Genomic DNA, 11,686 nt, shown 5'->3' with positions numbered 1-11,686 from the left:
GTGGGAGTGGGGCTGGGGCTGGGGCTGGGGCAGGGGCCTGGCAGTGACGGTTCCCCGCGGCTGTCCCTCCCCGGTCCCCGTCTCTGTGCCTTCAGCTCTGCTTTCCTAACACCTTTTGCAGGCGGAGGCACTTGGAAGGTGGTTTCTTTGGAGACGCCGCGCATCATCCTTGTGACTGAGGCGGGGGGAGCCAAGTGGCTTCGGTTCACCTCGGCGCTGGCAGCCGGCGCTGGGACCGCGGGCCGTTCGCACGCAGGGTTTTCATGTGGTCCTCGCCAGCTCCTGCGCGAAAATCCTCTCTCTCTGTAAGGCTTCTCTGAGAAAAACATCTGCAAAAACAGTCTCTCTGCGTGCAGAGCCACCTGCTCGAGCCCCAGAGAGGGGCTCAGTCCCGTGCTCTTTGTAGGCTGCTCCGTTCCCTTCGGATGCTCTGCAGGAATTAGGATGTGCCGCGGGGTCCTGCCACATGTCCTCAGAAATCACGGAAATACTGCGAGTGCCGCCCGTTTCCTCCTGACGTGTCCCTCCTGTAAGTGGTTTAAAACGGCACGAGGAGATTTGACCGCTCTCTGGTTTTAATCAGGCCAGGCTGTTTTGAGCAGGAGCGAGAGAAATGAAAATAGGAGCTGAAAGCCGCTTGGCAAAGCAGACAGCACAGCGTGGCCAGGCCTGGTCGCTTGCAGGGGCGTCCTGAGCCCAAATCCAGAGGGGTGGCCGGGGCCAGCCTCTGCTGCCGCCCTTCTCCGTGCCCACAGAGGGGGGGACCGGAGCTCAGAGGTCTGCTCCGGAGAAGTGTCTCACGTGTCGTGGGCACACGGAGAGGGCCCCGGCAGAGTGATGAGACCGGTCCTTTGTGTGAACAGAAATAACGTCATCTTTTGCCCTTCGTATTTCTGCAAGCGTTCTGTGATCTCTGACAAACGTTGGCAGCCCCCCATGTGAAGTTAATAAACAGTGCTCCGCCGGCGTATGTCTGTGAGGCCAGGTCCGAAGCCTGCAGAAGCGTGAGTCATCCCCTGCACAGGAGCAGTTTTTAATTACAATTTCCAGCGCACTTTTTAAGCAGTCTCGTGGAAATGCTGTGTAGGAGCATTTGAATCACAAACGTAAAGGAATTGTTTTCCTTCATCCTAAGGCTGTTGGGAAAACCAGAGGCTGTGCTATGGAAGAAATTCCAGAATTTGTCCCGTGCCGTTGTTTGAGAGCGTGGATCGGAGCAGAGTGCTGCCGCATGAGGGGGAACCCCTTTTTATCCCCAAATGTGCTTGCACGCTGTCTCTTGGGCCAGGTTTGGGAAGCTTTTTGCAGCCTTTGATTGCATCGTGCTCAGGGGGTGGCTGCAGCGCGGCGTTCCCCTGTCACCGCGGGACGAAACGTGGCCACGGGAAGTCCCAAGGTTGAGCCTAGTTGGAGGGGAGCCGGGAATAGGGAGGTTCAGGTTGGAAACGAGGAGCCATTTCTTCTCAGGAAGAGCAGCCAGGCGTTGGGACGGGTTGCCCAGGGAGGTGGGGGAGTCACCGTCCCTGGGGGTGTTCAAGGCGAGGTTGGACGTGGTGCTTGGGGACACCGTTCAGTGGGTGATGGTGGTGGGAGGGGGGTGGTTGGAGCAGGGGGTCTTGGAGGGCTTTTCCAACCTTAATGGTTCTGGGATTTTAGTGCCCAGCTGCTTGGCATGGGCTCAACGCCCCCCGGAGCACCTCAGGGCATGTTTCCCCTCGTTCCGTGGAGTTTATGGCCCTGTGGTGTGTTAAAATACACCTTATCTTCAGGCTGTAATACGAAGGGCATTTATACAGCCTGTCAAGCGCGCCAGAACTCCCCCCGGCTGCGGCTGTTGGGAGGAGCGGCCAGACTGGCAGCGGTTTATGTCTGTGGAAGCACGCAGGGAGGTCTCTCCCCACTCCTGCCGTGGGTTGGCTTTTGGGGAGCGCTGTGGCCCGCTCGGTTACGGATGCCCCAGACCCGGCACCAAGCGGCAAAACAAACCACAGTCTTTTCCTGCAGCCAGCTCTCACTGCTGGGAAAGGCCCTGAATTTTTAATCCGAGTCTGCCTCTAACATACTGGCTGCTCTTAGTGCTCAGCCGGCATTGATCCTGCTGGAGAAGGGTTAAAAGCTTGCAGCGGCTGCTGGCGGGGCGGCGTGTGGTCCTGGGTGTGTGGGCAGGGGCTGGGACCTGGAGGAGCTTATACAGCGTTATTTTATCGCTCTCTTTGCCTCAGCACAGCTGAACCGGCCGGCCGGTGCTTCGGTTCGGTGCCGCGCGTGGACTTGGCTCCTTCCTGATCCGCCCACAGCACGGCGTGATCTGCGCACGGTTTGGATGAGCTGTGGGTGAGGGTCCACGCAAGCGCGTTCAGATTTCCACCCAGATCTTTCTCCAGCCCAGTAACGGGCCGTCACCGCCTGCCCGTGCTCGGGAGCTGCAGGAGCTGTCTCTCTGCCTTGGTTCGCTTTGCGAGTAACAGCGAGAAAAATCCCTGGCCTGCAGGTGGTTCTTTTCAACGGCGCGGTACTGGTTGTGTCCATCGGTGTTATTTCTTTGTAAATAGGATGCTTAATAGCTGGAGAGCCCTCCTGCTTTGATAGCCAAATGTGGGCAGAGGCTGCAATGCCTGAAGTCCCTTAATTACCAAATAACAAAGTGCTGTGCCAGTGCTGGCCGCTCAGCACCAAAGGCCTCAGGGGCACTCGGGTCTTTCTGGCTTCCTCCCACTCCTTCCTGAGCTGTTTTATCCCCGTACAATCCCCAGAATGGGCTTAACCCTCCAGTGCTAATCCCAGGTCCTCCTGCTCTCCTTGCTATCAAACCTCCGCTGGAGGCGGGTGCGTGTGCCCGGGGGTCTCTTTGCTTTGCGGGGTCCTCTGTTGGCAGCTCCTTTCCTAGCGAACCCCTCGCACGCCGCTCTCTCCCTGTTGCAGAGCTGCTTTTGCTGCTTTTTGCAGAGAAACGGGGACCGCTGAGCAGCGGCTGTGCAGGGAGGAGTTCGTTTCGTGGGTCTGTCTGGGAAGGCAGGAAAAGGCCGTGGTCTGTCTGTAATATTTTGTAAGAGAAGAGCTTTGCCTAGCTGGTGCAAAGGTAGGAAATTCCTGCTGGAGAGGGAAAAGTGAGGCTTGGAAAGAGAAGCTAGAAAAGCAGTGCAGTTTAATCTGCTGATCAGCTCTGTTGATCCTAACCTGCAGGCTGGCTCAGAAGGTAAGCCACAGCGGGGCTGTTTGGCAGCAGAGGCAGAAATCCCTTCGTTATCCCAAGCAAAGCAGTGAATACATGTGTGACATACATGAAGGAAGTAAGGGGATGAAGGGTCTCAATGGCATTTCGTGGGCTCCCTTTTCCAGTAAGATGTTCTAAATTTTCCTCCCCAATCCCTGACTTGCTTGAAGCAGCCAGACGGCACAGAGCTCTCGCTGCAGCCCCGTGCAGAGGTGTCAGTATGGATATCACCTGCTGTTGCTTTAGCCGTGGCTGGGTCTCTTAAATCATGGCATAGGCACCGCAAAAAGTTTATTGACTGCTGGCAGTAAGTGACCGGGAGTAGGCTAGGATGGACTGTAAGTTGTCACAGCTGCTCAGGGCAGACAAAAGCCCTGGAGGCAACTCTGGATAAAAGGGAGTGTGATGCCCATCTGCCTTTAAGTGTTTGAGGTCTAAAATTGATATTTGAGCTGACACGGAGAGAAATGTGCAACATGGGGTCTGCAGCATCTTGGGTTACAGAGTCCTTGGGATTAGGAGAGCACCTCGGCCCTTGACAGCAGTAGATGTGGGTTCCTTCTGTCATTCTTCCACATATTTTCCTAACACTGAGATCTAAGTCACCCCAAGAGAGATACTTGAAAGCTCCTGGCAGCTGGGGCATTTTATCCTAAGCCCTATGAAACCGAAGTACCTTTACCAACTCGCTCCCGTTATTTCTGCTGCTCACCTCTGGCACTGGGCACTCCCAGACAGGGACTTGGAGCCGTGCTTATGATTAATGAATGTACGAAGCCTTCGTGTACGAATCGGTTTAGAAGCCAGTCAGCCTTGCCACGTGGCCAGGAATCAAGGCGATGAGACCGTAGCTGATCCAAGTGCTACTGGGACTGGAGAGACTCAAATTTTTCTAGTCAATGGCTTGACTAGAGCTTCGTGTGAGGTACCAGCTAGTGTCTCGGCTTCTGCCGTGCGCAATTAGCCTGTACCAACAATGGGACTGGACCTCAGAAATTCGCCCCCAATTTCTCCCGGCTTTGGGCTGTTAGTGTTGGTGCACAGGACAACGTGATGGGTACGAGCTCAGGCACCTTTCAAAGCAAAAGGTGAGCTGTGCGGGCTGGGGTGAGACGTGGAGCAGGAGGGGGTGAAATCGGTGAGAGCCTCGTTTAGCTGCCTTGCTGCCCTGCTGGGGCACGTGGCTATCAGACCCGGTGAGATCCAGGGTGGGACACAGGAGCTCATCCTGGGTCACCGTGCCTGCGGAGAAATGTAGGGCTGTGGGGGCAGCACAGGCAGCTATGCTGTGCTACTGTGAGGTTTTAAAGGAAATACGAAGTAACAGAGGGGGTGGGAAAGCACGCTGGGCTGCTCAGGCAGCTTGGGTAATTCACGTGGACGTGGACACGGCCATTTTATGCCATCGGCAACTCAAGCGTGAAGTGCAGTGGAAGCCCTTCATGGAAAACCATCCACCGCCACAGAGTTAAACTTCCTGGATTAAACGGTCAGGGGCAATCGTCAAGAATAGATTTGGGCTTTCCTTCCGAGGCAGTTTTCCTTGCAGAGGGACAGCTAAAAGGTACGATCGGGGTTGTGTGAGGAGTTTCCCACTGGTGTCTGCACCGCTCTGTCACGGTGCCTGTGCGTGGGGGGACATCAGATGCTCCTGGTGCTCGGAGAGCCTGGGCCTCTCGCTGTGTGCAGGGTGCCCGGCTCTTTTCTGTATGGGTTTTCGGCATTCTGCCTCCCAGGCTGAGCCGTCAGCACCGGCCAGCTGTGAAATCACTCGTGGGTCACAGTCCAAAGAGACATCCTTTAGCAGAGCCGGAGCAGCGGCAGAATATTTTACAGTACTCTCCTCCAGCTACTTGCTGAGAGCTGTCATCCTTCCCTCTCTCATCTCTGTTGGATGCAGAGGAATTGGGAGCATGAGAATTAGTTATGTGCATGAAGCTCTGTCTGAACATAATTGCCACTGCCTGCAGTATCATTAACTTAAAAAAAAATAAATAAAAAATCGTAGGGATGTCAGTCAGCTTTCATAGCTGATACCTGAGCGTTACCTGGCTCCCCTGTGTCCCCTGCTACAGGTCCGTCTGTCCGTCCCCACGAGCGCTCAGGCTCGCAGGGGTGCTTCTCCCCGCCGTTGTTGTTGGTTGACAAACCACCTTGCACTTTACATGCCACCTCCAAAATTGGATCTTGCTACTATGAAACTAGAACCGGAGCCAAGCAGATGGCACTGAAGAGGTGTTTCAAGAAACCACATTTCCATCAGCATGTGTGGGGTTTTCTCTGCAAGGGCCATTTTTTTTTTCTCAGCCATGGTTTGCAAGAGCATTACTGATCTGGGGCCTGGACTAAAGAGCAGGTGAAACAAACGCAGTGCTGTTAAATGCTCGGTAAAGATAAATGGGAAATCAAAAGCCTGAAGAGACTAATGGGTACCTATGTGTGCCCGGAGTTTGGGAGGAATTGCAAGCCCTGGGAGGCAGCAGTGTGCTGTTGCAGGAATTAAGGCCTGTCTGCCCCGCAGCAGGGAGCCTGTTAGGAGCCATCAGTTTGGAAGGGACTGCTTTTTTTTTCTCCAAACGCAGAAGAAACAGCAGCAGGGTTGCTGAAGCACGTTTCGTGCCAGAAACCTTGCTGATGTCCCAGTGGATGCAGTGCTCCACCCGCCCCAAAAAAAACCCACACCTCATCCTTTTTAATCCACTTGTGTTTCCATCACGGGAAACAGCAAAGATGAAGCTCCCGTTAGGATTTGCAATAAGCTGTGGCAGGTTTAATGTTTTTTTAAGAATATATGTGTGTGTTTACCTGAAGCTTTAAACTGCTTTCCGCATTAACATTCTGGACACTTGGGTGCTTTTGGGCCCTGTGGAAATACCTCCCTCCGGTGGCTCCCAGGAGGTGGGAATAGCACGGGCTGTGCTACCGGCACCCCGGGTAACTAACGAGCAGCCTGTTAATTACAGGAAAGGGCATAGAAAGCTGCCAGCTGCCCAGGGATATCCATCCCTGCTTGCTACAGCCCGGGCATGTCGTGGTGCCCCGCTACTCGTCAGGCCGTGAGGCCTTCGGAGGAGGCCGTGTCCTTCCCGGGCTGCCCTCCAGAGCTCGGGATCCTGAGGGGATCCAGGTGGTCCCGGCACACGCCGGAGCCCTGTGGGAAGCCCTCTTCCCTCCATGGTTCAGCATTTCCCAGCTGGAAGGAGCAATCCGGTGCTGCTATCGGAGACGTGGCCTGCGCGCAAGGGTGCCTTGCGGGTCTCTTAAATGGAGATTTAATTTTAGTTATGAATACCGCAGCGCTGAATAGGCAGTGATATGAAACAGAAGCACAGTGGGGGTGTTAAAGGGTGGTAATAACATGGCTGTCATGAACTAATATTGCTGGGAACAGGCTGTACTGCCTTCTTCTAGCCGCAAAAATGTGTGCTCCCAGCACGGGGAGAGGCGCAGGAGCGGGGGGCGAGGGGCGGGCAGGCTGTGTGGCGCGGGGAGGTGAAGGCCTGGGGAAGCTGCGAGGGCTCCAGCGATAGCCGAATCCATCCCTGCCCTCCTCCGTTCCCCGGATGCTCCTTGGGCTCGCTGGAAAACCTCCTGCTGCCTCCTGTGAGGGGCCAGCTCTGTGGCTGCTTTCTTTTCACTCTTTTTTCTGTATTGCTCTTTGTTAGGAACATCTCTCCTTACTCCGTCAGCTAGATTGCCTCAGTTTTCCATAGGCTACTCCTGAAACCTGATTTCTGTGTATTTGCTTCTTTGTTGCTGAACAAAGCAACATCTCTGCTCTCTCAAAGCAATCATCTCTGCTCCTGTCTGCTCCACGCTGTCACTCTCAGGCACCTCATCTTCCAGCCCAGACCTGCTCTTGTGGAGGCTTTGCTGTCCTTTAGGTGAGCGGGGTTTGTTCCTGGGCCCTGGCAAAGCCCTGCAAGATGCAGGAACGTCCTGCAGTCTGGTCTGCTGCAAGGTTTCCTTTGACCATGAAGTGCAGCTTTTCAAACCCTACAGCTTCAAGCACTTGTGGACAAAATTTCTGCCTGGCGTCCCTTGTGTGGGTGGTGAAGCAGGTACACAGCCCCGTACTGCTTGCCAGTTTGCAGCGCCACAAAGGAGTGAGAGCGCTCTGAGCAGCTGCTTTCCCAGGGTGGGTATTAAAAGGGGTGAAACCACGTCTAGAAGAGCCATCTACAGAAACTTGCCGTTCTGAAAGAATTCGGGATCTCTGAGCTGATGTAGGACCTCCTGTGGTCATGGCTCTATCCGTGGAGGAGGGAAATGTCTCAGTTCTTCCTGAGCCAGAGGAAGGGCTGGTGTGTCCAGTCTCCTTTGCTTGAACCAGGAGAGAAGGGATGGCACAAATGCAAACTTTGGGCTAAGGGATGTGTTTCGTTATCGTCTTGCTCACCTATGTGCTGGAGAGTGTTATTTTTAGAGGTGAATAATATGCTAATTTAACAATTTAGCTCGGTAATCTAATAATCCTGCCTTCTTTACTTAACGTCAGCCCTATTGTGGAACTGCCGTAATGGAATTGCAGCTCTCCCAGCTGCACGGCCCCGATCAGAGCTTGAATTGATACAGCGGATTAGAAATACTTCAGTCCAAAGGTCGGCTTTGTTCGGTCAACACAGAGCATTGGCTTGGCCTTGTGCAATTAAAGACGTCTGGGCCAGGAGAGGATTTATGCCTCTCCAAGGGAAAACTCTGGTTGTTCGATCCAATCTGAAGTATTAATAAAAATGCCCAGCGTAAGGGAACAAAAAAAATAATCCACGATGTTTTTGTTTCTCTTTGATTTTTTTTGAACGTTTTCCAGGATTTTACTACTTAAAAGGTTGGAAAAGATGACAAATGTGAGGGAGGATCGGATATGAGTAAAACTTGTGCTTGTCCTGCTCAGTGAAAGTCTTCTGCTCTCTGAAAGCACCCCGTGGGGATGGCAGCAGCTTGGCTGGAGGGAAGGATTCATGCTCAAGCGAGCCACCAGCTTGCTGCAGGAGGTGCCTGGGCAATGGAGGAAGAGCTCTAGAAGGCCCCTTTGCCAGAAAATAACATGTATAGTGGTTACAAGCACTTTTTCATCTTTTTCATGCTTTTTCCATATTGTTGTCAAAATGTTTGAGATTTGTTACTTCTAGTCTGCAGCTCGGATTCATGAAAGCAATTTCAAGAGGTCGAATTTCCCCCACGTTCAAAGGAATTGCGTTGAATTAGTTGTGACCTTTAATGCCTTGGGTCGACAGGGTTGCTCTGAAAGCTGTTTGCGAAACTGAGCGATAATGGAGAGGTGGAAATCCATGAAATCGAAGGGAAATGCAGTGTCATTGTGGCTGCCTGTGTCATGGTCACGCTGTTTCTCTCAAAAAGGGCAGCACGAGCTCCCACTGAAAATGGCAGAAGTTTTCCTGGGGTGTTTTGTCACAAGGTAGTGAAACCAAACCGCATTCTGGCACGGGTGCAAGAGCTGCTCCCAAATCCACAGGGTGGTTGTGAGCCCACCCTGGCCTGAAATTCCCCTGCAGGTAGCTGAGGTTAAAGTGCAAGCAAGAGCAATAGGGTTTGGCCCGTGATTGCTCTGATTAATTAAACAGATATTTTACTTCTGTTAAAATAAACACTTCCCATCCTATTAGATGACTCATTTCTCTTATGCTGACCTGATATTTAGAGTATCTGATGTTTTAATTACTTTCTCAAAGACGTGGATTTATTTCAGATAAGTTTTAAGAGATGTGTAAGCCAAGTGCAAAGCTGAGTACATAGTTTTTAAAAACAGCTTCTTTTAGAGAGTGATGAATTTTCATACTGGGAAAAGCCCGTTTTTCCATACATAAATATTTTAACCCCTTTAAACTATATAGAGTTTTTTGTTGTTGGTGGGTTTTTTTTCTGTGCACCCTAAAGATCCTTTTCAATGGGAAACTGAGAAGTATATAAGTGTGCCTCTGCTCTGTAAAAGCCAAGTGCGAGTCACGCTGGGTGCTATAAAATGGTCTAATTTAATGCAGGATGACAGTTCGGATGCACATCCAGCGCTTTGTAATTTCATTGTGAAGCATACTCTAGTGTTTGTCAACACGGGTGTATTTTAGCGGTGCTGACGCTTAAGTGAATTTACTGAATATAGACCCACAGTGCTATAAAACAGAAGCGATGATTCTTTCAGATATCATCCCATAAACGGAGAGCCCGCTCTCTAAATTTCCCCTTTATACTTAGCTGGGGAGCTCTGCAAGTTCCCTGTAAAACTGCTGCCTTGCTCCCTGCCTCCCTGCCCAGGGTCAGGCGGCGCTGGGGCGCCGCACGGTGTGATGCGCCCGGCCCCGCGGGATCTGCGTGAGCTGCCAGAGGAATCTCTGTTGGAAGGCAAGGTTCTCCCCGCTTCCTCGCGATTGCCGTGCAACTGGAGCAGAAGAGAGGCCGTGGTGGGCCTGGCACGCGCCGTCTGCCTCGCTTATCTTTGGGCATCCAGAGGAGGCGAAACCGAGGTTTCAGTCCCGAGGGCAGCGTACGTGTGCGTGCTGCGATTGCCAGCCGGAGGCCTGAGAAGTAGCAACAGGTCATAAAATTGTTGGGTAGCAGCCTCCTAGTCCTTCCCAGGCTTGTCAGTAAGGTACACGTGCTTCCTGTGATAGCACTTCTCCCCGAAAAAAATGGCATGCAATTTTGGGTGTGTTGGTGCTAAAGGGCCTTCATGCTAAAAGTCTTGGACTGAGTCCCGAAATTGCCTTGAACTATGGGAAAACTAAAAAATTGGTAGGAGTGGGAGCAGAGACCTGTGTGAAGTTCTGGCCCATCACGGGAATGCTCCTCTGCAGAAGGGCTTGAATGCAGGAACGGAGCCTGGAAAGCTGCGAGTGCCCTCCTGCTGTACCAGCAAACCCCTTCGCAGTGTGCCTGTGGAAACAGGGCTAACGAAGGGTTGTCACAGGTGGTAAACGGCGTGGGAACATAGGAAAGTTAACTGGTGGTCTCTCACCTGGCAAAAACTCAGGTGTCCCACACCGTCACAGTTGTAGGAGTGTCATTTTGCTGAGACTCTGTACGAAACAGAGTGTTCCTGGGTTGTCCTTCCTCAGCTGCAAGGGGTGACTCCGTGGTCCGTTCCCAGCAAGGCTGTCAACATCAGAATTTCCGAAGCGCCCCGTAAGAGCACCCTAATCCCACTTATTTTCATGTTTCCATGTAACGGGACTAATGGCATTGTAAAATGGCTGGATAGGAAGTGTTTGTCTTCAGAGCATTAAACCTGCAGCACGGTTACTCCATTAAATGCCTGCTGCGGGGATTATGCATGCGTGGGGGGTTTGGAGGCGGGGGGGGGGAAGCAGCCAGGGAGGACATCTCGAGCAGGAGGAAGCAGGAACTTCGCCTTTCACGAGAGAACGACAATTCTCTATGTGTCCCACCGGTTTCAGCAGGTGGAGGTTCGTATATTTTGTTGGACAAATAGGAGCAGACAGTAGAAGTTACGTAAATAGAGTGGGATAAATCTCTGGGTACGGAACCGCAGGTGAAATTCATGCTTGTGCGAGCAAACTGCAAAAATCATCCTCTTTCTGTCCTTAAAGTTATGGACTTGAATTTTGGGCCAGTGTAGGCAGTTACTGCGTGCAAAGGCTGTTATTTAGGCCAGGGAGCTAACCCGCTGAGTCCGCCTTGGCAGCTTTGGTGCCTCCTTTTTTCCCTTTGGAAAACTGGGCTGGCTCGGGAGGCTCCCTCCTGCCGCGCGTGCGAGACCGCCGTTGGACACTATCGCATCGAGGCGGCCTGGGGAGCGCCTCTGCCATGTTGTGCAGGCATCCCAAATGCTTGAGGACAAAAGGCACCACCCCCTGTGTCACAGCAAGTGGTCTTCCTCTGTTGGGTTGAGGCTGAGCCCCGCCTGGAGCCCCAGCACTCGAAGTGGCCTCTGCTGTTTGCCCGCACCCAGGTAGACCTCTCCAGTGGGCTTGGAGCAACCCCTGCCTGATTTAGTGCTCTCAAGTGAATATTGCTAGTTAGTAAATAGAAGCCTGAGTGCATCAGAGGGGTGTTTAAAGGCATTTAGCAATGTTCTCGTAACATGCTGGTCCATTACATTTTATGGAGTGTGAGGGCCACAGCCTTTGAAGAAGTACTTCTGGTGCCTGCTTCGTTCACAGAAATTAGTCTTAATACTTGACACTATCAAGTTAGTGGTAGTTGATATAACATTTTGAAAGCAATTAGGAGCACGAATTTATGCTCAGATGGATTTTAATTAAAAACCATTGCAGCTTTGAAGTTCACACTTGAATAATCTTGAGGATGAAATGTGGGTTTATACCCAAGTGAACCTTGACAGCAAATCCAGAGAGGTGAAAAACGCTTTAGTAGCTCATATTTCCTCTCATTTGTTTTACAGCATCCCAGTCATCCCAGTGTAACACAGTGCTGAATTTCTGGGGAAAGGAGCAGGGAGGTGTTGGAGAACAACTGGGCGCTGTACTGCGGGTG

The 11,686-nt window shown here is 52.3% G+C and overlaps 1 protein-coding gene and 1 long non-coding RNA gene across 6 annotated transcripts in view; both read left to right on the top strand.

The window, feature by feature from the left end:
• The window catches only part of LOC308199721, a 45,697-nt gene extending 37,292 nt beyond the window's left edge, over window positions 1–8,405 (top strand). The window contains exon 2 of the long non-coding RNA XR_013954892.1: window positions 122–8,405. This is a non-coding gene — a long non-coding RNA (uncharacterized lncRNA). The remainder of the gene's footprint in view (window positions 1–121) is intronic.
• Window positions 1–11,686, top strand: part of TNIK (TRAF2 and NCK interacting kinase) — a 157,182-nt gene that overhangs the window by 63,179 nt on the left and 82,317 nt on the right. The gene's annotated exons all lie outside the window — the stretch shown is intronic.

The sequence above is a fragment of the Anser brachyrhynchus genome, assembly GCF_964034855.1.
Source record: "Anser brachyrhynchus genome assembly, chromosome: 9".
Lineage (NCBI taxonomy): Eukaryota > Metazoa > Chordata > Aves > Anseriformes > Anatidae > Anser > Anser brachyrhynchus.
The sequence above is the reverse complement of the archived record's forward strand: the minus strand, read 5'-3'. Positions and strand labels throughout refer to the sequence as shown.